Here is a 26,836-nt window from a genome sequence, read left to right on the forward strand (position 1 = left end):
TGCATGACTTGTTTTTTTTTCCGCACATTGGGTGTTTGATGATTATTTTCATGGGCTCTAGTTGGTTTCTCTGTTTTTGTAGCTGTCTGTAAGAAGATGAATTGCAAGGTTGTATATAGTATAGATACTTTGGTAATAAACTTACTTCTGAACTTTGAAATTTGATTCAGTGGACTGGACCATATTCAGGGGCTTATCTTTGGATCTGAATGAATGCGCCATGGCTGTCACCGATTTCATCAAGACCTGTGCAGATGAGTGTGTGCCTTTGAGAACGGCCTGAACCTGGAGCTCTGGATGAACTATTAGATTTACAGTCTGCTCAGGGCCAGGTCTGCAGCGTTTAAGACCAGCAACCCCGAACTCCACCTGAAGTCTGGGTAAAACCTTTGAAAGCCCATTGTGAGATTGAAAAGGCAATTTTGCATGAAGTCAGAGACACGGTCGAATGCACGACAGCTGTAGCAGGGCTTGCGTGCCGTTACTTCCCATCAGGGGAAGGACATCAGCACAAGAGGCTGTGATTCTTCACTACCTGATGCACTCCACACCCTTTATGCTCACTTTGAAAAGGAGAATAACACTACCTCTGTGCAAGTTCAACTGACGACTATGAGAGCTCTGACTGGGAGAGCGATGTCAGAATAGCCTTCAAGAGAATAAACTCCAGCAATGTGTCAGGCACTTGATGGTATACTTGAAAAGCTGTGCTGACCGCCAGGCTGGAGTGTTCAAGGATCTTCATTCTCTCCTTACTGTGGTCTGAAGTTCCCAGCAATCCTACCAATGCCCAAGAAGAGCAGGGTGAGCTGCCTCAATGACTATCGCCCGTAGCTCTCACATCTACTGCAATGAAGTTCTTTGCGTACTTTGGTTATTTTTCCAGTTAACTAACCTGGATCCATTGCAATTTGCCTCCTGCTCCTTGATCACTGCTTGGTGTTCAGTACCGTCATCCCCACTGTACTAATCAGCAAACTTCAAACCTGGGCCCCTGTACCTCCCTCTGCAAATGGATTCTCAATGCCCTTGTTGGGAGGCCACAGTCAGTACTGATCAGTAATTACATCTCCTCCTTGTCTACAATCCTTCCTTAAACTGAAGACATCTTTAAGAATGTAGAAGATAGAATATGGAACAGTACAGCACCTTACAGGCCCTTTGATCCACAATGTTCTTACTTTTAACCGACTCCAAGATTAAATTAATGCTTTACTCACACGTAGCCCTCCAGTTTTCTTTCATCAATATGTCCACGTGTCTCTTAAATATCCCAAACATATCACCACCCCTGGCAGCACCTTCCTCACATCTACCATTCTCCATGTAAAAAAAAACTACATCTGACACCCCCTTCACCCATATGTTCCTCCCAGCACCTTAAAGTTATGTCCCCTTTTATTGAACCATGTCCACCCTGGGAAAGTCTCTGGCTGTCCACTCTATCTATGCCTCTTTTCATCACGTAGACCAATATCAGGGACTTCTCACCCTCTTTCTCTCCAAACAGAAAAGCCATAGCTCGCTCAACCTAACATCATAAGACATGCTTTCGAATCTAAGCATCATCCTGGTAAATCTCTTCTGCACCCTCTCTAAAGTTTTCACATCCTTCCTATAATGAGATGATCAGAACTGAACATAATATTCCAAGTGCGGTTTTATAGAGCTGCAACCTTACCTCATGGCTCTTGAAATCAATCCCCTGACTAATGAACACCAGCACACTATATGCCTTCCTAACCACTTTACCAACTTATGCTGCAACTTTGAGGGATCGATGATCATGGACCCAAACTCCTCCATTGCCCCAAGCTATTAAGAATCCTGCCATTAATCTTGTATTCTGCCTTCAAGTTCAAACTTCCAAAGTGAATCCCTTCACACTTTTCTGGGTTGAACTCCAACTACCACTTCTCAGCACAGTTCTGTATCCTACCAATGGCTTGTTGCAATCTTTTATACCATCCACAACACCATCAATTTTTTTCATCAGCAAACTTACCCACCCTTCCATCTCCTCATCCAAGTCATTTATAAAATTCTCAAGGAGCAGGGATCCCAGACCAGACCACTGGTCACCGACCTCCAAGTTGAATACACTCATCCTCCTGTTCTAGACGCAAGTGCAGAATGCCTTAGAGTTTTCCTTAATCCTACTTTCCAAGGCCTTCTCATGCTTCCTTCTAGATCTCCTAAGTCCCTTCCAAAGCTCTTTCCTTATAACATTCAAAAAGGTGGCATTACTGCCATCAGGGAGGAGGTACAGGAGCCTGAAGACATTCACTCAACAACTTCCGAATAACCTCTCACAACACACAGGAGGAACTCAGCAGGTCAGGCAGCATCCATGGAAATGATCAGTTCTGATGAAGGGTTCCAGCCCAAAACGTTGACTGATTATTTAATCTGCCCAACCTGCTGAGTTCCCCCAGCATGATGTGAGTGTTGCTTTGACCCCAGCATCTGCAGAGTATTTTGTGTCTCTGAATAAACTCTTTCCCTCTGTCACCAAATTTCTGATTGGTCCATGAGCCCATGAACACCAGTGTCGGGTTCTGTCGGGTTTCGGTGGGACTCAAGTGCAGAGCAATGAATACTGTTTCACCAGGATTTATTAGGGAGCACAAAGGCGGCAGTCTTTCAAGAACAGAAGGCAGACACGAATCTGAAATGGCAGGCAGTGGTCTTACCAGGAAAGGCAGTCAGGCAAGGGCAGACAATCCAGAGCGCACAGGCAAAAATCAGGTCCATGAACGGGCAAAATCCAAAACACAGAATCAGGCAAAATCAGTTGGCAGAAGTTGCAATGACAGGCTGGAACGACACAGGTTAGAACGGGATGAATTGGCAGAGAATGCTAGTCAAGGTAGGGTTTAATTGGACAGGGTAATGAGTGAAAATTAGAAACAAATGGGTGCAAATGAGGAGACAAGCAGGTAATTGGAGGAAGTCCAAAAAAGGAAAGGGGCTGGGCCAGAACCCACATGGCCAGGTGAAAGAAAACAGAAATTAAAGACTGTCGTGATCCAGAGCTGTCAGCAGAGGCCCTTTGACCCAGTGTTCAGGCTGGATCCTTAACAACAAGTTCTTTAATTCCTTTTTTTTGAGCCCTATTTATTTATTTTGCACTTTATAGATTTTTCATGTCTTGCATTATACTGCTTCTGCAAATCAACAAAATTCATGACATGTATCAGTGATTCCTGATCCTGATACTATTTGGTCTCTCAATGCAATTCTCCCATTCACTAATTTCATGCTAATCCAGATCTTCAACCTAACCAGACATTGCTTCCATAAATTCTAATCCCCTTGCATCCCCATCCTCACAAAATCCTCCCCCCCCGCCATCTGATCATTATCACTCTCTGTTTATGAGAACTTCCTCTGTGAAAATCTTTCCTACATTACATCATGGGTTGCCTAGCAGCTTGGAATATCACAAATGGGACCTGCAAGACACAATAGAAAGACAAAGCCACCCCCCCTTTGTAAGTGTGAGTGTCAAATGCAGATTGAAGTATAGAGTACTTTAAATTTCTCTACAACCTTCAAATTCAGATTTAGATTTATTTATCACATGTACATCAAAACATACGGTGAAATGCATCGCTTGTGTTAACAAGCAACACACCCAAGGATGTGCTGTGGTCAGCCTGCGAAGTTCACCACACATTCTGCCGCCAACATAGCATGCATAGTCATGTTCTCCAGAACCACACAGAACATACCAAGCAACAAAGCAACAACTGCAAGACAACCTCTGTTCCTCCTTTCCTTCCAACCATGTACATACACAGTCCTCTAACCGTCGGATAGGCCATCGTTGGCCTCCAACCTCCACAGACACATGGCTTCTCAGACACTTATTATTTAACTTTCCCAGTGGAACCATGAAGATTAGTAGACTTTGGGTTCTGGCTATTGAGCCTAAACTTCTGGACTTCTTACTGACTTTCAGACTTTGATCTGAACTTCCAATTAACCATTGGGCTTTGAAATTTGTTATCAACCCAACGAGGCTCTTGAACGAGGACCCGAAATCCGGGCCTCCAGCTCCAGACCCGCCAATGACAGAACCCTGGACATCCCTGTTGGTTTGTTGGCCCAACATCTGACCATGTCCACAGGCCTTCAAATGTGGAGCTAAGTCTTATAATCCTCTAACATCCCTGTCTCCAAACCCCAAATCCCCTCTCTGTCGCTAAAATTATTGTCACAAGCCTGAATGAAATCAAAACACAGCTAAGTGTTGTGTCTGCACGCAACTACATATCAGTTGAATAAATCCAGGCACACGGGAGATGGCTTTAACTGCTGTTTTCACCTTGCAATGAGAGAGGGAGAGAACAATGCGCTTGCATAGACAACAGCACACGTGCAGACAACAGACCAATATGTTGTGCTGGTGGGGGGAGGTGGTAATTGTTCTAAAAGAAATAGATCCATACATTACACCTCCTCCTTTAGATTAATGCAACATAAAACTGTATATGTACAAAACATTCAATTTTTCTTTCATAAACCCATATACCAAATAAACATGCTTTCACAATAACAGTCCATAACTAACTAAAGGTTCAGTCTTCTGGGTGGTGTTTTCAGGTTAGCGCCTCTGGACCTGTGGAGTGGCACTGGGTTTGGTAGGAGTCTTGTCTGAGACAACATTCTCAGTTTCCGGTGTCACTTTACTGTCAGTGACATGAGAGGTAAGTCTGGTAACTGTAAAATGTCCGTCTTGTTGGATGCTATTGACTCGGTGTGTTCTTCAGTTGAGCATCCAGTATCAGGTCCACATGACATCTCCATGTCTGATCTCAACATTCACTGTGTACAACAGTGGTCCAGTTCTTGTAGCTATCCTACTGGGTGTCCACTTGTCTTCTTGGTAATCATGCACTAGGACTTCCTCTCCAATCTCATAGCTCCTTTGATCTTCACTTAACAACTAGCTGAACTGTTTATTCTGTACTTCCCTCTGTAGATCTGGTTTCAGGAGGTCTATGCAAGATCTCAGATTCCTGTTCATGACATCACTGCAGGTGTCTGATTTGTTGTCACATGAACAGAGTTCTGACACAAAAAAAAGGAAGTTGTCCTCCTTGTCCATCACATTAATGGACTTCTTGAAGGTTTGGATAAACCTTTCAGCGAACCCATTCGTTGCTGGGCAGTGAGGAGCTGACTTGAAATGCCTGATGCCATTTTTCTTCATGAACAGTCGGAATTCTTCTGAAGCATATTGTTCTGATAAGCCATTTCTGGTGAAGATAATCTTCCGAGCAAAGACAGTCTTTGTTGAGATGGTTGACTTCATTAGTATAACCTCTAGCCACTTCAAATGAGCATCGACAGCAGCAATCAGGAACATGGCATCCATGAATGGCCCAGCAAAGTCAATATGTATTCTTTGCCATAGTGAAGACAGCCACTCCCAAGGATGAAATGGTACTTCAGGGGGTTTTGAACTTTTTGGCATCCCAAGCAGCTTTTGGCCAAGTCTTCAATCTCTTTATCTATTCCCTTCTCAAATGTCTTCTCATTAAAATTAAGCAGTGGTGACAGTCTCTGGTTAGTGCTACTGCTGGGTTGCAGTTGCCTGTTGATAACACATTGAGAGTTCTGACTGGTTGGATTTTTCTCAACCATTCTTGTCCGAAAAGTGCTGCCCTTCCACTTATAAATACATAAAATTCTAACTGTTGTGTTTGGCCTCCATACATCACATTTACTTTCAGTTTGTCTTTGGGAAATACTTTTTTGCCTGTGCAAGTCTTTAGCATCACTGAGGTCTTCTCTAAAGGTATCTTAGAAAACAGTCTGTTGTAGTCAGCCCCTAAAATTATAGACAAAGCTGATCCTGTGTCCAATTCCATTTTCAGTTTTACACCAGACATATCTATTGTGATCAATATGATTTTGTGATCTGCTTAAGTAATGCTTTGCAGTTCTAGGCATGACAGTTCACTTTTGTCAGAATCTGTGTTGTCAGATTGTTTCATATTCAGTCACTTAGTGCATTTGCTTAGTTTAGTGTGTGAAACTCTTCACTTAATGTGGTTTTTCTCTTTGGTCATGCTCTTTGTCTGACTTGCACACTCCCTCTATGTGACCTTGTCTGTGACACTTTCTGCACACTTATTCCTTGAACCAACAGTCATTTGCATCATGGGAGGATTTGTCACAGCAATAACCTTTTTTGGCTTTTTGCACCATCCAGAGACATTTTGTGCATTTCTCATTCTAATCTCCTTTTCTGTAGTTTTGCTGCGTCCTTTGCTGCAGTCTCTAATGACATTGCAATGGTCAATGCCTGTTCTAAGGTTAGGTCTCTTTCGGATAGGAACCTCTTTTGAATGCTTTGACAAACCTGTCCCTTAATGCATCAGAAAGTCCATCTCTAAAGTCACAGTACTGGGTGTCATGCTCTAAAAGGAATAGAGCCAATCTTTACAGTAAGTCTGATATGTGACCTCAATGGACACCACAGCTCGGTGCCACCTTGACTGGGAGGATGCTACTGATTAAGAAGAGCTGGTTCTAAGCCAGAACGACATCTGAGCCCTTCTATGTTGACAGTAATCCACACTTTTATGAACATATGAGAGTCACGTGGTACCTTGGGCTCACTGAGGTCCTGCACTGACCATCAACCAGCTGTATGTACTAACCCTGCATGTGTCCCAGCTCTTAGTTTCTCTCTTTTCCCATTGACTCCTCCTCCAGTTTCTACCACAACTTTACACCAGGTCAAACTTACTGTGGCTGACTAACCTACCAACCGGCATGCTGTTGAGATGTGGGAGGAAGTCAGAGCACCCGGGCAAACCCGTGCAGCGACAGTGAGAAGGCGAAACTCCACACAGGCTGTGCGTGAGATGAAGGTGGATCCAGGATCTCCAGCGCTGTGGGAGGGAGCAGCTGCCCCACGGCGCCACACAAGGAAGGTGAGTGTGAACAGCGTGCTTCATTTTCACATAAATTATAGACACTTGCACAAGAAAAATCAAATCAAGTGGCCAAAGTGAACCTGGTGCTGCTATAGTGTTCAGGATGTGCAAGTTGGTTCAAGATCAAATGTCTGATGCGACCTGATTCTTGAACCTGGTTGCCACCACTTCAGGACTTCAGGCTTGAGTACTTCCTTCCTGAAGGATCCTGCCCAAGAACTGGCATGGCCCAGATAGTGGGGAGCTTTGATGTTAGAATTGCCTCCTTGAGACAATGCCTCCCGTGAGGAAAAAGTTAAATGTGATTCCTTCTTGGTATGTGTTAAAATAAAATGGGAGTCTGTAATAGGGAATGGTGTCAGTCTGGTGTGGGATTGTTTTGAGAAAGTACAAGAGCAATGTTTTGAGAAAGTGAAGGGAGTACAAGTCTGCAGCCATAACAGTGGAAAATGGTGAAAAACATGTTTTTCTGGGTCATTCTGCAGCTGCATGTATCAAAGGCATGGAAAAGTACCAGTGTAAGGAGTTTCGAAGGATTTAAAAGGGGGACCTTCTTGGTACAAGTGGAGAAGTTTTGTCTTGGGCCAGGTCATGGCTGGTGATTCGTGCTGAGATAAGGAACAGTATGTCAAAAGAGTCAGAGTGTGTCAAGTCAGAGTTAGAGAGAGAGAGAGAGAGAGAGAGAGAGAGAGAGAGAAAGAAAATGAGCTGCGTGTGAGATTATCAGGTCTGTGTCCTCCTCCAACGCTGCAGAGATCAGCTTGCTTAGTGAATGAGAAGTATTATGTTGACCATCGCAATGAAGTGTCCAGATGCTGGAAATCCAAGGCAACACACACAAAATGCTGGAGGAACTCAGCAGGTCAGGCAGCATCTATGGAAAAGAGTAAACAGTCAAAGTTTTGGGGCTTCATCAAGACTTACTTTGATTTCTGTACTGCCGCGGCTATAGAAATTTGTTTTCCTTTCCGTGTTACATTTGTGCTAGCTCTAATAGTTTTCTCTTGTGGTTGAATATGTGTGATGTCTCCTTTGCTTGCTGATGCATTTGCAAGTGCCCTGAGCTGCATAAGACAGAACACATAAAAAATTATATAATAATTTTTGTTTACACCCCTTCAGGCACTGTTGGGGAGGGATATGCCTGTGATGTACTGGGCTGAGTCCATAATCTCTGTAGTTTCTTAAATTCCTGTGTATCAGGATGTAACTTTTGCCTGGGTTATGCTCCTGGAAATAAGGCACTTGTGGATTAATGGGACTTGCTTGCTGTTTGTAGTGACTCCTGCAGATTAAAATCTGTCCTCTGCCTTCTGAACTGGTGATGATCTATGGATTACATGCTGATTATTTCAAGACAAACTCCAGGCACTAACGCTTCTGCATCGTCTGGACTAATGCTGGGGTAATGTGGGTGGACATACAGGTGATAGTTAGATTAATTAGTTTGATATGTGGATGGTCTCCGGATATTCCTTCGATCACTAAGCAGTTAAGAGATGCTTCCTTGTTTGAGCCAACTGGCTAGAGGGTTGTGTGTTCTATATCTTCCTTACTCTGGAAAATCTTTGACTGGCACAGTAGCACAGCAGTTGGCAGGATGCTGCTCAAGTGCCAGCTGAAAGGTCTGTACGTTTGTCCTGTGGCCCTGTGGGCATCTCCTAGGTGATCCAGCTTCCTCGCATATTTCAACGATGTGTGGTCAGAGTTGGTGAGTTGTGGGCATGCTATGTTGCCACTGGAAGCAGGGCTGCCCAGCACAATCCTAGCTGATTTGATTTGATGCAGACAATGCATTTCATTGTATGTTTCCATGTACATGTGACAAATAAAGCTCATCTTTATTATTATTATTATTATTTAATCTACCCTAACATCTTGTTAATTGAGATATTGTGGATTCCAGTTAACTCCTCTCCCAATGTTTTGAAATACCAAGGTTGTTAAATCCAACTATGTGTTAAGGACTTAATGAGCTGACAAGACTTCTGAAGCACAGTACTACAAGCCCAGGAATATTCACAGTGGGATTCCATATGATTGCTCCCTTAGCCACTCGTCCCTCCCCACTGATCTCCCTTATGGCACTGTAAGACTGATAAATGCCCTTACAGAATCAGAATCAGCTTTAATATCACTGATATATGTCCTGAAATGAACTGCAGTATTTTGCAATACATAATTTTAAAAACTGTAAATTAAAATAAGAAATAGACATAAAAGTAAATTAATTGAAGAGGGTTGTGGTGTGGAGATACGCCTCTACCAAAGGAGGTGAATTGTGCTCCTTCCCTCCGCTATCCTGCAGGTCACCCATGACAAGGTGTAGCACCTGCATAGCCCCCTGATCTGGGTCACGTGAAGCCAAGGGCGCAGGTGGTGGATGGTCGGATGAACGGCTAGTGTGTATCACAGTCCTGGATATGCACTGACACCAGACAGACAACCTCTGGACAGTATTGATGATTGCTGGGGTCATTTGTCTTGTAAAGACACTGCCCAGAAGAAGAAGAAAAACACTTCTGAGAAAAATTTGCCAAGGTTTGTCATGGAAAGACTATGATCGCCCATGTCATACAACATGGCACATCATGATGAGTGCAAACAAAAAAGCAAAAAAAATGATGAGGTAGTGTACATAGATTCATTGTCCATTCGGAAATCTGATGTCAGTTGGGAATAAGCTGATCCTAAAATGTTGAGTGTGTACCTTCAGGCTCCTGTACCATCCTCTCGATGGTAACAATGAGAAGATGGCATGTTCTGGTAGATAGGGTTCCTTACTGACAGATTCCAACTTGTTAAGGCATTGTTGTGGATCCTAGTGCTCACGATGGAGCTGAATGAGTTTGTAAATTTTTGTACCTTTTTCTGGTCCTGTGCAGTGGCCCCTCTATACCAGATGGTGATGCAACCAGTTAGAAAATCCCTCCACAGTATGTGTATCTGTACAAATTTGTGAGAGTCTTTGATGACACATCAAGTCTCCTCAAATTCCTAATGATATATAACTGCTGTTGTGCCTTCTCGAAAAGTTCCTCAATATGTTTGGCCCAGGATAAATCCTCAGAAATGTTAAACACAGAACATAGAAAACCTACAGCACAATACAGGCCCTTCGGCCCACAATGCTGTGCCAAACATGTACTTACTTTAGAAATTACCTAGGGTTACCCATAGCTCTCTGTTTTTCTAAGCTCCGTGTACCTGTTCAGGCATCTCTTAAGAGACCCTGTCGTATCCTCCTCCACCACCGTCGCTGGCAGCCTATTTCACGCACTCACCACTCTGCGTAAAAAACGCTTACCCCTGACATCTCCTCTGTACCTACTTCCAAGCACCTTAAAACTGTGCCCCCTAATGATAGCCATTTCAGCCCTGGGAAAAAGCCTCTGACTATCCACACGATCAATATATCTCATCATCTTATACACCTCTATCAGGTCACCTCTCATCCTCCGTCACTCCAAGGAGAAAAGGCCAAGTTCACTCAACCTATTCTCATAAGGCATGCTCCCCAATCCAGGCAACATCCTTGTAAAACTCCTCTGCATCCTTTCTATGGTTTCCACATCCTTCCTGTAGTGAGGTGACCAGAACTGAGCACAGTACTCCAAATGGGGTCTGACCAGGGTCCTATATAGCTGCAACATTACCTCTCAGCTCCTAAGCTCAGTCCCATGATTGATGAAAGCCAATGCACCGTATGCCTTCTTAACCACAGAGTCAACCTGCGCAGCAGCTTTGAGTGTCCTATGGTTTCAGACTCCAAGATCAGACTCTGATCCTCCACACGGCCAAGACTCTTACCATTAATGCTATATCCTGCCGTCATATTTGACCTACCAAAATGAACCACCTCACTCTTATATGGGTTGAACTTCATCTGTCATTTCTCAGCCCAGTTTTCCATCCTATCGATGTCCCACTGTAAACTCTGACAGCCCTCCACGCTATCCACAACACCCCTAAACTTTGTGTCATCAGCCAATTTACTAACCCATCCCTCCACTTCCTCATCCAGGTCATTTATAAATATCATGAAGAGAAGGGGTCCCAGAACAGATCCCTGAGGCACACCACTGGTCACTGACCTCCATGCAGAATATGACCCGTCTACAACCACTCTTTGCCTTCTGTGGGCAAGCCAATTCTGGATCCACAAAGCAAGGACCCCTTGGATCCCATGCCTCCTTACTTTCTCAATAAGCCTTGCATGGGGTACCTTGTCAAATGCTTTGCTGAAATCCATATTCACTGCATCTACTGCGCTACCTTCATCAACGTGTTTAGTCAATTCCTCAAAAAGTTCAGTCAGGCTCGTAAGGCACGATGTGCCTTTGACGAAGCCACCTCACTATTCCTAATCATATTATGCCTCTCCAAATGTTCATAAATCCTGCCTCTCAGGATCTTTTCCATTAACTTACCAACCACTGGTCTATAATTTCCTGGGCTGTCTCTGCTCCTTTTCTTGAATAAGGGAACAACATCTGCAGCCCTCCCATCCTCCGGAACCTCTCCCATCCCCATTGATGATGCAAAGATCAGCAATCTCCTCCTGCGCCTCCCACAGTAGCCTGGGGTACATCTCTTCCTGTCCCGGAGACTTAAACAACTTGTAAACATAAAATAATCTGCAGATGCTGGGGTCAAAGCAACACTCACAACACGCTGCAGGAATTCAGCAGGTCGGGCAGCATCCGTGGAAACGAGTCAACGTTTCAACGTTTCAGTCCTGACGAAGGGTTCTGGCCCGAAACGTTGACTCATCGTTTCCACGGATGCTGCCTGACCTGCTGAGTTCCTCCAGCGTGTTGTGAGTGTTACTTAAACAACTTGATGCTTTCCAAAAGCTCCAGCACATCCTCTTTCTTAATATTTACATGCTCAAGCTTTTCAGTCCGCTGTAAATCATCCTTACAATCACCAAGATCCTTTTCCATAGTGAATACTGGGGCAAAGTATTCATTAAGTACCTCTGCTATCTCCTCCAGTTCCATACACACTTTTCCACTGTCACACTTGATTGGTCCTATTTGCTCACCTTTTATCCTCTTACTCTTCACATACTTGGAGAATGCCTTGAAATTTTCCTTAATCCTGCTCACCAAGGCCTTCTCATGGCCCCTTCTGGCACTCCTAATTTCATTCTTAAGCTCCTTCCTGCTAGCCTTACAATATTCCAGATCTCTATCATTACTTGGTTTTTTGAACCTTTCGTAAGCTTTTATTTTCTTCTTGACTAGATTGTAAACAGACTTTGTACACCACGGTTCCTGTACCCTACCATCCTTTCCCTGTCTCATTGGAAAGTACCTATGCAGGACACTACACAAATATCCACTGAACATTTGCCACATTTCTGCCATACATTTCCCTGAGAACATCTGTTCCCAATTTATGCTTCCAAGTTCCTGCCTGATAGCTTCATATTTCCCCTTACTCCAATTAAACGCTTTCCTAACTTGTCTGTTCCTATCCCTCTCCAATGCTATGGTAAAGAAGATAGAATTCCACCCACAGAGACTCAGTAGACAATCCCTCCATGACTTCCGCCTTTTCTGCAGCCATGACACTATCTCTGATCAGCAGTGCCACACCCCTACCTTTTTTTCCTCCCTCCCAGTCCTTTCTGAAATGTCTAAACCCTGGCACTCGAAGAAACCATTCCTGCCCCTGAGCCAACCAAGTCTCTGTAATGGCCACACATCATAGCTCCAAGTACTGATCCATGCTCTAAGCTCATCCACTTTGTTCATAATACTCCTTGCATTAAAATACACGCATCTCAAACCATCGGTCTGAGCGTGTCCCTTCTCTATCACCTGCCTATCCTCCCTCTCGCACTGTCTCCAAGCTTTCTCTATTTGTGAGCCAACTGCCTCTTCCTCTGTCTCTTCTGTTCAGTTCCCACCCCCCCAGCAATTCTAGTTTAAACTCTCCCCACCAGGATATTGGTCCTTCTGGGATTCAAGTGCAACCCGTCCTTTTTGTACAGGTTACACCTGCCCCAAAAGAGGTCCCAATGATCCAGAAATCTGAATCCCTGCCCCCTGCTCCAATCCCTCAGCCACACATTTATCCACATTTATCCTCCCCCTCACTCCATTCCTATACTCACTGTTGCGTGGCACAGGCAGTAATCCAAAGATTACTACCTTTGAGATCCTGCTTCTCAACTTGCTTCTTAACTCCCTGTAGTCTGTTTCCAGGACCTCCTCCCTTTTCCTACCTATGTCGTTGGTACCAATATGTACCACAACCTCTGACTGTTCACCTTCTCACTTCAGGATATCGTGGATGCGATCAGAAGCATCCCGGACCCTGGCATCTGGGAGGCAAACTCCATCCACGCTTCTTTCCTGCGTCCACAGAATCGCCTTTCTGACCCCTAACTATAGAGCCCCCTACCACTGCTGCCTTCCTCTTCCTTTCCCTACCCTTCTGAACCACAGGGCCAGAATCTGTGCCAAAGGTACGGCCACTGTCGCTTCCCCCAGGTAGGTTGTTCCTCCCCCCCCAACAGTACCCAAACAGGAGTACTTATTGTTAAGGGGGGACAGCCACAGGGGTACTCTCTAGTATCTGACTCTTTCCCTTCCTCCTCCTGACTGTTACCCACTTATCTGTCTCCCGAGCCTCCGGTGTGACTACTTGCCTATAGCTCCTCTCTATCACCTCCTTACTTTCCCTGACCAGACAAAAGTCATTGAGCTGCATCTCCAATTCCCTAACCCGGCCCCTAAGGAGCTGCAGCTTGATGCACCTGGTGCAGATGTGGCTACCTGGGAGGCTGGGAGTCTCCTGTACTTCCCACATCTGACAACCAGTACAGAACACCAGCCTCACAGACATACTTCCTATTTCTATTCCTGACAGGTATTCCTCAGCTCGACCTGTTATTGCCAAAGCCCTACCACTCTGCCTCAGATCACTCCGTCGATGACCACTCCTTTGATAATCGCTCTGCTAGGCAGTGTCTCCCTTTTATGCCTGAACCGTCCCTGCTATCTAACTCACTAAGGTGCTCCGGTTATAGCCGCTGATAGGCCACGTACAATGGACAAACGCTCTCAAAGTTCCCTTTTTAAATAACCGCCGCCGACCTGAGAGAAGTCCCTCTTGGTAAAGCTCTGTTGACGACGCTGATAAGCCATGTACAATGTTGACACCCATAAAATTGAAACTGCTCACTTTTCCACTTTTGGTTCCTCAACGTGGACTGTTGTGTGTTCCCTTGACTTCCCTTTCCTGAAGTTCAGAATCAATGCCTTGGTCTTACTGACATTGAGTACAAGTTTGTTGTTGCAATACCACTTAACCAGCTGATCTATCTCGCTCCTGTATGCCTCCTTATCACCGTCTGAAATTTTGACAACAGTAATTGTGTCATCTGCAAATTTATAGATGGCACTTGAGCTGCGCCAAGCCATTGTGAATGTAGAGAAAGTAGAGCAGTGGGCTAAGCATGCATCCTTAAGGTGCAACAGTGTTGATTATCAGCAAGGAGAAGATATAATTTCTGATCTACACTGACTGTGGTCTCTCGTTGAGGAAGTCAAGGAACCAGTTGCAACAGGAGGTACGGAGGCCCAGGTTTTGGAGCATGACCTGCCTCACCAGCATTCAGTGCTCCATTTCCTTCCAGGTGAGGTGACATATCACTCACGAGTTTGTCAGGGCCATCTATTGCATCCAGTGCTCTCGGTGGGTCCTTCTCTACATCATCGAGACCTCAGACAGATTAGAGAACTGCTTTCTCGAGCAGCTTCCTTCTGTCCACTAGAAAACTCAGGGTCTCCTGGTATCTCTGTCATATCAAATTGACTTTGAGCGATTACCATACCAACATGTCACTCCATGGCCTCCTCTACTGCCATAAGTCCGCACTCAGATTGGAGGATCAACACCTCATATTCCATCTGGGTAGCCTTTAACCTGATGTCAACAACATCAATTTCTCCAGCTTCCATTAATTACTCCCTCATCGCCCTTCTTTCTTCCCATTCCCCATTCTGGTTACCTTCTCATCCCTTTTCTTCTCCTCACCTGCCTATCAGCTCCCTCTGGTACCCCTCCTCCTTCACTTTCTTATTGATTTATTGACATGCAGTAGGGAACAAGCCCTTCTGGTTCTTCAGGCCACACCACCCATCAATCCCCCAATTTAATGCTCACCTAATCATGGGACAATTTACAATAACCAGTTAACCGAACAGCTAATACGTATTTGGTTCTCTGGGAGGAAGCCCATCAGGTCACTGGGAGAACGTACAAACTCCTTTCAGGCAGTGCTTTCCCATGGTCCAATCTCCTCTCCTATCAGATTGCTTCTTTCTCAGCCCTTTGCCTCTTCCTCCAATCCCTCCCAGCTTCTTATTTCATATCCCCTTCCCCCCATCCACCCACCTTCCTCCACTCCAGAGCACCCCCACATTCAGCCCTGGGCACGGCCATTCATACTGGGCTTTTCTCACCCAATGAACGCTTCACAATGAACGACAGGGCAATGTTCTCCCTCATCTAACACACCTGCGTGATGCGTGGCCAAGTGGCTAGGGCATTGGCCTAGTGATCTGAAGGTCATGGGTTCAAGCCTCAGCCGGGGCATCATGTGTGTCCTTAAGCAAGGCACTTAACCCACACAATGCTCCGGTCTACCCAGCTGAGAATGGGTACTGGCAAAAATATGCTCGGGGTTAACCTCGTGATAGACTGGCGTCCTATCCGGGGGGCAGGGGGGGGATGTCTCGTACTCTCAGTCACTTCACGCCACGGAAACCAGCATAAGCACCGGCCTGATGGGCCACAAAGGCTCATGACAGACTTTAATCTAACATACCTGTTCCTGTCCGAGGATGAAAAATCGGTTTATTACTGTCACTTTTATCGAGTTGCAGTGAAGAACATGCCCTACATATGGATCACACAGATCAAGCCATTGCGCAGTGCATTGAGGTCAATCAACAGCAGAATGCAGAACAGCGCGTAACCGCGACAGAGGAAGTGCAGTTCAGGTGGGCAGTAAGGCGCAAGATTGTGAGGACAAGGGTCCACTTTATCATCTTAGGAAAACATTTGATATTTGATAACAGGAGTGTAGAAAGTGTCCTTAAGCTTGGTGGTATGTGAAGATTTTGTATCTTCAGCCCAATGAGAGACGGGCAAAGAGAGTATGTCCAGGGTAAGTGGGGTCTGACGTTGCCTTTACTGAGCCATCAAAAAGCATAAACAGTCACAGCAGCTCAGCACAGGCATGGGAAGGGGAATTGAAATGGCACGTAACTAAAAACTCAGTTTCCCTTCCCCTTCCCAACCCGATCTGTCCATCTTGGACCTCTGCACGTCAAGAGTGAGGCCCAATGCAAACTAGAGGAGCAACACCTTATATTCCGCCTGGGTAGTCCGCAACATAATAGCTCCAATACAGAATTCACTAACTTCGGGTAACCTCTGGTATGCCTCCACCCTACTTTGATCCAGCCCTAGTTGTCTCATATTTGCTCCTTTTCTCGTAACTCCCTCCCCAAAACCTCTGTCATTGCCCATTTTCACCCCTTCACTGCTGGTTCCAACCAGTTATTTCATCCACCAGATCCCCCTCCCCCATTTGGTCCTGGTCCCAGCTGCCTCTCTCCGTGTTGTAACATGAACAAGGTCATTGGAGACACTGAACCTACTGGATATAGAAGTGTTTTATTCGTCAGAAATGAGCAGCAGGCTCATTGAGACCTGTTCGGAGGAAGAGATCTGTTTAACCCAATATTACATGACATTTTATATGCTAAAGATCAAAGGACAGTTCTGTAGTTACAATGTATTTACAATGCGTCACTTGAATTACATGTAATTTTCACACCTCCTTCTCCACACCTACACTCCAGACACCCAAAATGAATGTTAACCAGCATTGTCTGGTTTTCAATTAACTGGTGTCCACAGCTCCAGGAAACTATTGTCCGGGGCTGCATTTTAAATTTAATCTACAATCCACGTTCAGGTCTAAAGATTGGTGGCAGAATATTTTGTTATATAACCTAACTCCAGTATGCAGCCTCACAGTCCCTCCTCTTCACTCTCCTGGACAAAAATACATTTGTTCCAGGAAAGGCCAGTTATCCCTGACAGTTACCTACAAGACTCTAAGCAGAGATTGTGTCAGAAATTTAACCAGCAGTTTTAAAATGGAGCTTCATTATTCATATGCCTGCTGCCTACTTCCCTGTGGGCTGATTGCAGTTTAATCACATTCTTTATCTTCACCCCTTCATTCTCTGAAAGCTAAAACTCCACATTGGTTGCCCTCTGGTCAGGGGCACCAGCAAGGTAAATGCATCAGGCTCACAGCCCCTCTCATCAGTGTACAGGAGGGGTTGGGTGGTCTCTCTCTAAGTGACTGCAAGGATCTAACCCCAGGGCATCCCCTTCCGGCCTGTCCAGTGGATCGCTGGCCCAACCACTGAAAGGGCCCAGCTCATTTATATTCACTCCCCATTCAGGCCGGGGTAACTGTCTTCAGATGCTGAGTGGATTTTCTTTTCGTTCTCGGTCCGCCCTGAAACCTAAGTTGATGTCTCTGCTGTAACTTGGATCCCTTTGCATCTAATTTTCCCAAATGTTTTTCTATACAATACTGAGCTATACAACTAATCAGCTGCCTTCAGCAACCAGCTTTCATTACAGAGTACCGTTACTGTTATACTTTAACACGTTATTCACGGCTTGTGTCCTCTGGCTTCGCGTTTGCTTCCATCGGCTGTGGTCAGGTCTGGTGCAGTTGGCTGGCGTTCATCACTTGGGTTCTCTGCAATGATGCCATTACCGGGTACACTTGATACTTTGCTCTGTCTGAGAGGGTGACAGGAAGGTGGGTCATACAATTTAACCTGAGTCCAGTGTTTCCACTGGCTGCCTCGTCGGGAGTATACACCAACACAGATGTTATTTGTCCAGAGCACCGCCTGTAGTTCCAACCACCTGGGAGTGAAACCTGTCCTTTCAACCGGGTCCCTTACCGTGACCTGGTCAGCTGTCTGCGGGAGGACGACCTTCTCTCACTCTGGCTCTCACTCTGGTCATCAATATGTCACCGTTGCTTTCTTGATCCCTCAATGTGTTACCCTGGTTATAGTGGTTCTTCGCATCTCCAAGTAATCTCTCTAACCTGGCATTTGTCCGCTGCCCTCCTCGCACTGATGTCTGTCCACTCGTTCCCTTTCTGCTCTCCACTATCCCCTTTCTGGCGAGCCCTTACTTTAATCACTGCTACCTCCTCAGGCAGCTCCACTACATCTCACATCTCCTGACTGTGCTGGTCTCTGACCCATGACTTCCCGACATGATACCCACACATCGCCCTGTCGCTGCTCCCTGCTTCGGGCTGCTGTGGGCCATGCCAGCTGCTCTGTGGGTCACACATATTCGCTGTCCCGGTCTTGTCCCTGTTATTTCTCCTTTTTCTGAGTCTATCATCACACCTGTCTTACTCAGTGTGTCTATTCCCAGGATAGTACCCTCATTGTTTGGGCACACCCAAAAAACCTACAGGAAGCTGCACTGCCTTAGTCTCAAATAACAGGGGCTGACTTCTCTCCACCCTCATTATTTCATCTCCTGCTCTGGTAATGTAAGTCACCTCTCCAGTCATGGGCAAGGGTAGATCAATTATCGATATCATGTCCACAAACATTTCACATTTCCAACCCCCTAGTAAACTTCTTTTGTTTCCATGGATGGCCACTGCAGGTAATAGGGGTGGCCGTCGACATTTGTCTGACCTTACCAGCTCTATAATCTGGTCAGCAGTCAAGTCGGAAAGAGAGGGCATTGCTGTGGATTCTGCCTGCTTTGGTGAGTGATTTTCACACTTTGTTCTTTTCTCAGGGCACAGCCTCCAGCCATGGCCCGAGAAGCCACAACTGTAACTCCAGTGGTTCCTTGCTAAGTGCCCCAGCTGCTGGCACACAAAGCAAGTTCTTCGCTTTTACCAACATGTGTATATCTTTGGGGTGCGTCAGGTGAATTTTAATCATTTCCTTGAGCTTGCGCCAGAATCCTGCATTCCGTCAGGCGACCCTATGTGAGGGCAACTCTGACAAAATGCTGTGCTTCTCTCTGGGGATGAAGGGCTTATGGATGGTCGTAATCAAAGTCAAGGGCTAGCTCAGTTCCTCAGGGTTCTCAACCCGAAGTTGCCTAACCTTAATCGGTGCTATCCCAACAGAAGTATCTGAGGATAACCTTTCCTTCAAAGATCTCCACACTAATTCCCATATTATGCAAAATATAAATGATGGATAAAAATTAAACAATGCACACTTATGTACGCTGCAATCTGCCACTTTTGTGCATCTGAACTCATAATGGCTGTTGTATTCCTTTGCATCTAACTGTTGCAGACATATTGTTAAAACACAGGTACACTCATACACACGTCCACCAAAATTCAGTTCCTGGAACGAGTATACGTACTTGCACTGGCATCACAAACTGTCAGTAACCCTCCCTTCGCAACTGGTGGCCCATTGCACCAAACTAACGCACAATGTTTGGAACACACACACACCAGACTACTGTTATGTCCATTAGATCAGCTCTCCGCTGTGCTTGTGATATCTCACGACCTGTAGCCACCGACCCGAACAGATCCAAGTGTGAGTGCTAATTTTGAAAATACTCACTCACTTAGACTGCTGAGATCGATGGTCACACAAAGGTATTCTGGATGAGCCCCCAGATGTAACGTGAACAAAGTGACCAGAGAAACACTGAAGCTAGAGGATATAGAAGTGTTTTATTCAGCAAAACCAAGCCACAGGCATCATACTGAGAGCCTTGCGGAGGAAGAAGCCTGTTTGACCTAATATTACATGATATTTTATAAGCTAAAGATCAAAGGACAGTTCTATAGATACAATATATCTACAATGCTTCCTTTGAATTACATATAATTTTCACACCTCCTTCTTTGCACCCACACTCCAGACACCCAAAATGAATGCTATTAAGCATTGTCTGGTTTTCAATTAACTCGCATCCACTGCTCCTGGAAACTATTGTTCAGGACTGAATTTTAAATTTAACCTACAATCCCCATTCAGATCTCAAGCTTGGTTGCTGAGGTTAATATTTTGCTTTCCGCTGTGTTCGGGGGGCAAAATAACCAAACTCCAGACCACCCCCTAACACCCCATTCCTCTAATGGTTCCCATGATCACCTTCCTTGCTGGTCAGATCCCAGGTGTGCTTGCAATTATCACCCTCCCACCAGTTTCCGACTCTGACCCATCCCGCCCAAAAGCTGGCTCAATCAGCTTCTATTTTCTGTCTGATTTCCCTATCACACTCACTGCACTTATTTCCTAGCCAGGAATCTTGCAACTCTACCTCTCTCCCTAGCCCGTCATCCGTCACCCCCCTCCAAGCACATGTCACTACCCCCCGTCCTCTTTATACTGCCCATATTCTCTCAGTCCTGATGGAGGGTTTTGACACAGACAGTTCCTTTCCTCCCCACTGATGCTTTTCGACCTGCTGAGCTCTCCCAGATCCCAGTCTCTGCAGTACTCTCTCGGGAATACGTGCAAACTCCACACAAAAAATCACCCAAGGAGCTGCTCCCCTTCCGACCATTTGTGCGTGCAAGAGAGAAAGAAACAGAGCACCTATGATAATCAGATTTCACTGGGCCAAGAGAAGGGGCAGGAAGTGGACCCACATACTGGATACCCTGAGAGAGGTAAGGATTTACTGTATGTCATTACAGTGCTACATCATAATCAGGCAATGCAGTCCTGGTGAAGGATCTCAGCCCAAAACGTCGACTGCTTTCTCCCCTCCATAGATGCTGCCTGACTTGCTGACTTCTTCCATCATTCTGGGCATTTTGCTCAAGATTCCCAGCATCTGTAGAATCTCTTATGTTTATTATTTATTCCCATCTTGTACCTTGTCATGCCTAGTACTAACTAGTTGTCTCATCACTTGGTTTAAAATGGTCCAACAGCACTGCCTAGAGTCAAGTTGGCTGTTGTAACCTGGTGCCAGCCTGCCCTCTACAGGTGTTAGGAGGTATTTACAGAGTTTGTCATTTCACTCTTCAAACCACCAGGGAAGGTTAAAGAAAACCCTCACATTTGAAACTGATTAGATGTTTCACTGTCAAACGACTTCTGTGTAAGGTATTCTTCGGAATGGGATCGTGGAGCTTGGAATTATTTCCAACAGTGTAGTGGCACCTCACAGCTCTGGGGATCTGGGTTTAACCTTGACCTTGGGTGCCTTTCGTGTGGAGTTTGCATGCATTCCCTGCGGCCACGAGGGTGTCCACAAGTGCTCTGGTTTCCTCCAACAACCCAAAGGCGTGACAGTAAGCTCATTACTGACTGTAAACTATGACTTTGTGTAAGTACATGGTGAAAAGAATCAAAGGGGATTTGATTGGTGTCTAACAGAGGGTAAATTACAGGGATTCAGGGGAATAAGCAGAAGGGAAAACCGACTCTGGATTTCACTTCTGGAATCCAACATGGAGCTAGTGGGCTTGATGTCTTCCCCTCCTTCTCTGTCATAATAAACATACAAATGAGTCATTTATTACACCAATCTAGTTTTTTGTTTAATATATGTATTAGATTGTGTTACCCCACAACAAAAATATTACTCCTAAATCTACTTTTATGATTTGCAGCTCTTTAATGCATTTTGAACCATAGGCTTGTGGGATGAGATATGCTATGGCTTTGAAACGGGATGTTTTCTTACAAATATTCGTTTAAAGCTTTGTATTAGGTAGGTTGCATTTACTAAATGGTCTGGGTTAGCTTTTCTTAATGCGACTGGTAGGTAATGGAATATTTGTAGCATCTGATATTATTATCAATCACTCCCTGATCAAAAATAAGTTAAATGATATCAAACTTCCTCTATTTAGAGATGAGAAAACCTGCAGATGCAGGAAATCCGAGCAACACACACAGAATTATGTTATAATTATGTGGTTTTTGTTAGTTTTTAAGTCGGTTTGTCAATGTGTTTTCGTGATATCATTCTGGAAAAACATTTTTATTATTTCTTGATGCATGCATTACTAAATGACAATAAAAGGGGACAGCATGTCCTCATAATAATAATAATAATAATAACAACAATAAATGCTGCAGGAACTCAGCAGGCCAGGCAGCATCCATGGAAGAGAGTAAACAGTTGAATTTTTGGGCCGAGACCCTCCATCAGGACTGGAAAAAAAAAGATGAGAGGCTGGAACAAGAATGTGGAGAGAGGGAAGGAAGAAGTACAAGGTAGTAGCTGATAGGTGAAACCAGGAGAGGGGAAGGAGTGAAGTAAGGAGCTGGGAAGCTGGTAGGTGAAAAAGATAAAGGGCTGGTGTGATAGAAGAAGGTAGAAGACCATGGAAGAAAAGGAAGGGGAAGGAGCACCAGGGAGAGGTGATGGGCAGTTAAGGAGATAAGGTGAGAGAGGGAAACAGGAATGGGAATGGTGAAAGGGCTGGCAATTACTCAAAGTACAAGAACCTGATGTTCATGCCATCACCTCCAAACTTCCCATTATTAATTCTTGGACATGCTTGCTATAGGTCTAATGCTTACTTTGTTAACTTTTACTTTTAAAGTATTTATGGAAAATCTTATGATCTGTTTATACTTCGAGCTAGATTTAAATCAAATTCTTCCTCACTTTTTTTGGTAATTTGCTGCTTTTTTTTTATTCCGTCCAATTTTCTGACTTGGCATCTACCCTCAAACTTGATGTTCTCATTCATTTCTTGATTTAACCAAGGATGGTGGGTCCTCCCCTTGGAATTTTTCTTTCTTGTTGACAGATACCTAATCTGTCAATTTGTTAAGATTCCTTTAGGTGCCTGGTAAGGTGTATCGTCTGAATGATCATAAACACAAGATATTCTGAGATGTTGGAAACCTTGAGCAACACGCATGAAGCGCAGTCGATATTTCAATGCTGAGACGAGTCCCGATGAAGAGTCTCAGTCCAAAACATTAACTGTTTATTCCCCTCCTCAGATGTTGCCTGACGTGCTGAGTTCCTCCAGCATTTTGATTGAGGGATCCCTGAACCTAACTTGTCATCTCACTTTAGCTCGTTTTACCTCTTATTTGTTTTTCTTTCAACTTAAAATACCCATTCTTCTCTCCCTCAAATTGAATACTTCCTGGCATCTAAGAGATCGTAAATTAATCTGATCTTGCTGTCCAATAACTGGTTAAATTTCGGCTGCTCACTAATTGGCTGCAGACTGGGTTGTTCAGAATCAGGTTTAATACCACTGGCAAATGTTGTGAAATTTGTTGTTTCGCGGCAGCAGTACATTGCGATATGCCATAATAAAACTGTAAATTTCAGGAAGAATTATAAACATTTTTTAAAAAGTTAAATTAAATAAGTGGTGCAAAAAGTGAGAGAATGAAAGTAGTGAGTTAGTGTTCATGGGTTGAATATCCATTCAGAAATTGGATGGAAAAGGGGAAGAAGTTTTTCTTGAAACTTTGAGTGTGTGCCTTCAGACTCTTGTACCTCCTTCTTGACGGTAGCAATGAGAAGAGGGCATGACCTGAGTGATGAGGGCCCTTAATGATGGATGCCGCTCCTTGAAGATGCTGGGGAGGCTAGTTCCCAAGATGGAGCTGACTGAGATAACAACTTTCTGCAGCTTAGTTTGATCCTGTGGAGTGCTCTCCGCCCATACCAGAAAGTGATGCAGCCGGTGAAAATGCTCTCTGTGGTGCATTTGTCGAAATTTGTGGGTATCTTTGGTGACATACCAAATCTCCTCAGACTCCGAATGACAAATAGCCACTGTCGTGCCTTCGTTGTAACTGCATCGATATGTTAGGCTAGGAGATTGGTACCCATAAACCTGAAACTGCTCACCCTTTCCACTTCTGATCCCTCAACGTGGACTGTTGTGTGTTCTCTTGTCTTACCCCTTCTGAAGTCCGCAATCAATTATTTGGTCTTATTGCCATTGAGTGCAAGGGTGTTGCTGTAACAGCATTCAACTGGTTGATCTATCTCACTCCTGTACACCTTCTCATTGCCGTCTGAATCTCTACCAGCAATAGTCGGGTCATCAGCAAAATTTATGGATGGCATTTGAGCTGTGCCTAGCCTCACAGTCCATAAGACATAGGAGCAGAATTAGGCCATCTGGCCCATCGACAGTCATGGGTGTGGAGAGAAAATAGAACAGTAGTCGACGCATCCTTCATTTGCACCTGTGTTGATTATCAGTGAGGTGGAGATGTTATGCAAAGAATATCATGGACGAAATGAATATCTAATGAGGATGTCAAGAACAGAGCAAACACAAAAAGAGAGATAATGTATGAGATCATGAAAAGGCAACGTAACTTCATTGGACATGTGATTAGGAAAGAGGAGTTAGAATGCACGGTAATTATGGGAAAGATTGAAGGGAAGAAAGCAAGAAGGAGACAAAGACAAATGATGATGGAGAAAGCAGCCAGAGAACTGGAAATGAATACCAATGAATTGATCCACTTGACCCGAAACAGGAGTGTGTGGGCCATGGCAGTCAAAGCTCAAACTGGGCATGGCACCTGATGATGATGATGATGATGATGATGATGATGGAGATCTTATTTCCAATTCATGCAGACTGTGGTGTTCCAGTGGGGAAGTCGAGGATCGAATTGCAGAGGGTGGTGCAGAGGCCCAGATTTTGGAGCTTTTTGATCAGAAATGTGTGAATGATTGTGTTAGATGCTGAGCTGTAGTCAATAAACAGCAGCCTGACGTAACTATTAGTATTGTCCAGGTGATCCAAGACCGTGTGAAGAGCCAGTGAGATCACATCCGCTATTATGGTGATAGGCAAACTGCAGTGGGAATATCGCCACTGTTCAGTTTCCTGAAATTGCTCTGCAAGTACTTACCCAGGATGAACACTAGGAACAGACTATCTCAGGTACAGTCGGTCATATGATTTTCCCTGAGTATACATAGATTAAAATCCCCCCCTTATTTTCACAATTCATTTCTGACAAGCCCCCATCACCTTTGTATTCTGTTTCATTGACCAAAAACTCAACTATTGAGTGATATTTTAAGGGATTCCTTGAAGAAGGGAGGATAGAAGGGTGAGAGAAAGGAGATATAGGTATGGAACCAACACACCAAAAGGCTTCTAATGAGGTTTAATTGGTTTGATGATGATGTTATTTCCTGGCTGGGATACTAAGAGACACTGAGTCAAAACAAGGGATTGGCCATTCAGGTCTAAGGTGAGGAGAGTTGTCTTCAGACAGGGGACGATGAAGCTTCCCGAGTCTCTACCCAACGGAACTGTGGAGGTTTAGCTGCTGCAATGTATTCAAGGGAGAGCTCAGGAGATTTTATCTAAAATATCAAAGGAATTATGGTGTGTGGAAGTAGTATGTAAAAATGTTACTGAAGTAAAAGATAAGACAAGTTTGTATTAAATACTGGAGCAGGCAAAATGGGTCAAATAACTTCCTGCTTCTCCTTTTTCATGAACTCTCCAAAACCTGGAATGTACAGTGTACTCAAGGAGTGAGAACTGTAAAAGACAGACTGCTGAACTTTGGAGTCCTGTGTGGAGGAAGTCACAGCTCAAAGTGTGATTAATCTTTGATGAATGAGCGGTAACATATATTAATCATTATACCAAAAGGGAGTAAGCTTACTACCTTGCTTGCAATAGTAGATTGTGCAGTAGAGAAAATAAAACAGAAATCTTAATCTGGCATTGCAAACAAAAACATTGAAAGCGTAAATGGGATAATTAAGAAGATGCAACTTTAAAATGGGCATCTAAATTAAAAAATTATGTACATGTATTTAGTTTTTTTAAAAAGCATTAATAAAGTAAACTAAGAAACAGATTTAAACCAGAAGCCCAATAAAGTAATAAACTCAACTCTCAGTCAAACAAAGATCAGCAATTGATAGCTACATAGAAAGACTATAAAGGCAGTCCATCAAAGACTGATAAAATTAATTGCAACTCAATGGCAAATCTGACAAGGAAGTACTCCTTTACACTTTTTTTCCTTCAGAGAGAAAGGAAATTAAACAGATTTGGGCAAAATCTGATCTGCAAAGCGAACAAGCTTGTGTAGATGAATTATACTCGTCAGCTTGCTGGGGGTATGATTCTTTTCCAAAGCAGAACGGCTCACATGTTACAATGCCAGCTATTGAGTGTGCCCTGATCATTATTAACCCATTGCTTTCCTCTAACCTCAGCACCACTTTATCTTTGAAAGGGCATTAGCGCTTAAATGATAGAGGTCAACTCCCATCTCCTTAGTTCAACGAGAATTGAGTGTGGAGGATGGGTGCCTCACAAGTGTATTGTCACAGATATAGATCACCCTCCTGGACGTGGGTAATCCACATTATGCATTGTTTTAGCTTTGGTATTGTTCTTTTGGAAATTCTCACACTGCATTGGACTTATTTTTAACACACTATGTGCTTGGAGAAAGCTGACCCATGTCTTAACATTTGGATTGGATTCTTCCATTTAACAATACAAAATTTTCACTGTTGTCTTAATCCCTTCAGAAAATACTCACAATAAAGTCAGTATACGGACTCAACGTCTGCAGAGAACAGTTATCCCAGCCTGTGACCATAGGCATTTGAAACAGAAAGGGCTTTGTAATAACCCTGACAAACACTGAATAGAGGCCAGATGTAGAGGGAACCAGAGAGGGGGAGGGAGTGTTACCAACACATGTCAGAAATACCCCCAACACACGGTTCAGTTTACAGTTATCAGTGATACGACTTGACCTCGTGAGCGAGTGAACCTCAGGCACCACGTGATGACGTGAAGTAAAAGGTTGCATTATTCA

The 26,836-nt window shown here is 44.3% G+C and overlaps 1 protein-coding gene across 1 annotated transcript in view; it reads left to right on the forward strand.

The window, feature by feature from the left end:
- The first annotated feature begins 6,898 nt into the window (after window positions 1-6,898).
- The window catches only part of zbtb38 (zinc finger and BTB domain containing 38), a 103,149-nt gene continuing 83,211 nt past the window's right edge, over window positions 6,899-26,836 (forward strand). The window contains exon 1 of the mRNA XM_063045470.1: window positions 6,899-6,950. The gene's annotated coding sequence lies outside the window, so the exon portion shown is untranslated. The remainder of the gene's footprint in view (window positions 6,951-26,836) is intronic.

Source organism: Mobula hypostoma, chromosome 4, assembly GCF_963921235.1.
Source record: "Mobula hypostoma chromosome 4, sMobHyp1.1, whole genome shotgun sequence".
NCBI classification, from domain to species: domain Eukaryota; kingdom Metazoa; phylum Chordata; class Chondrichthyes; order Myliobatiformes; family Myliobatidae; genus Mobula; species Mobula hypostoma.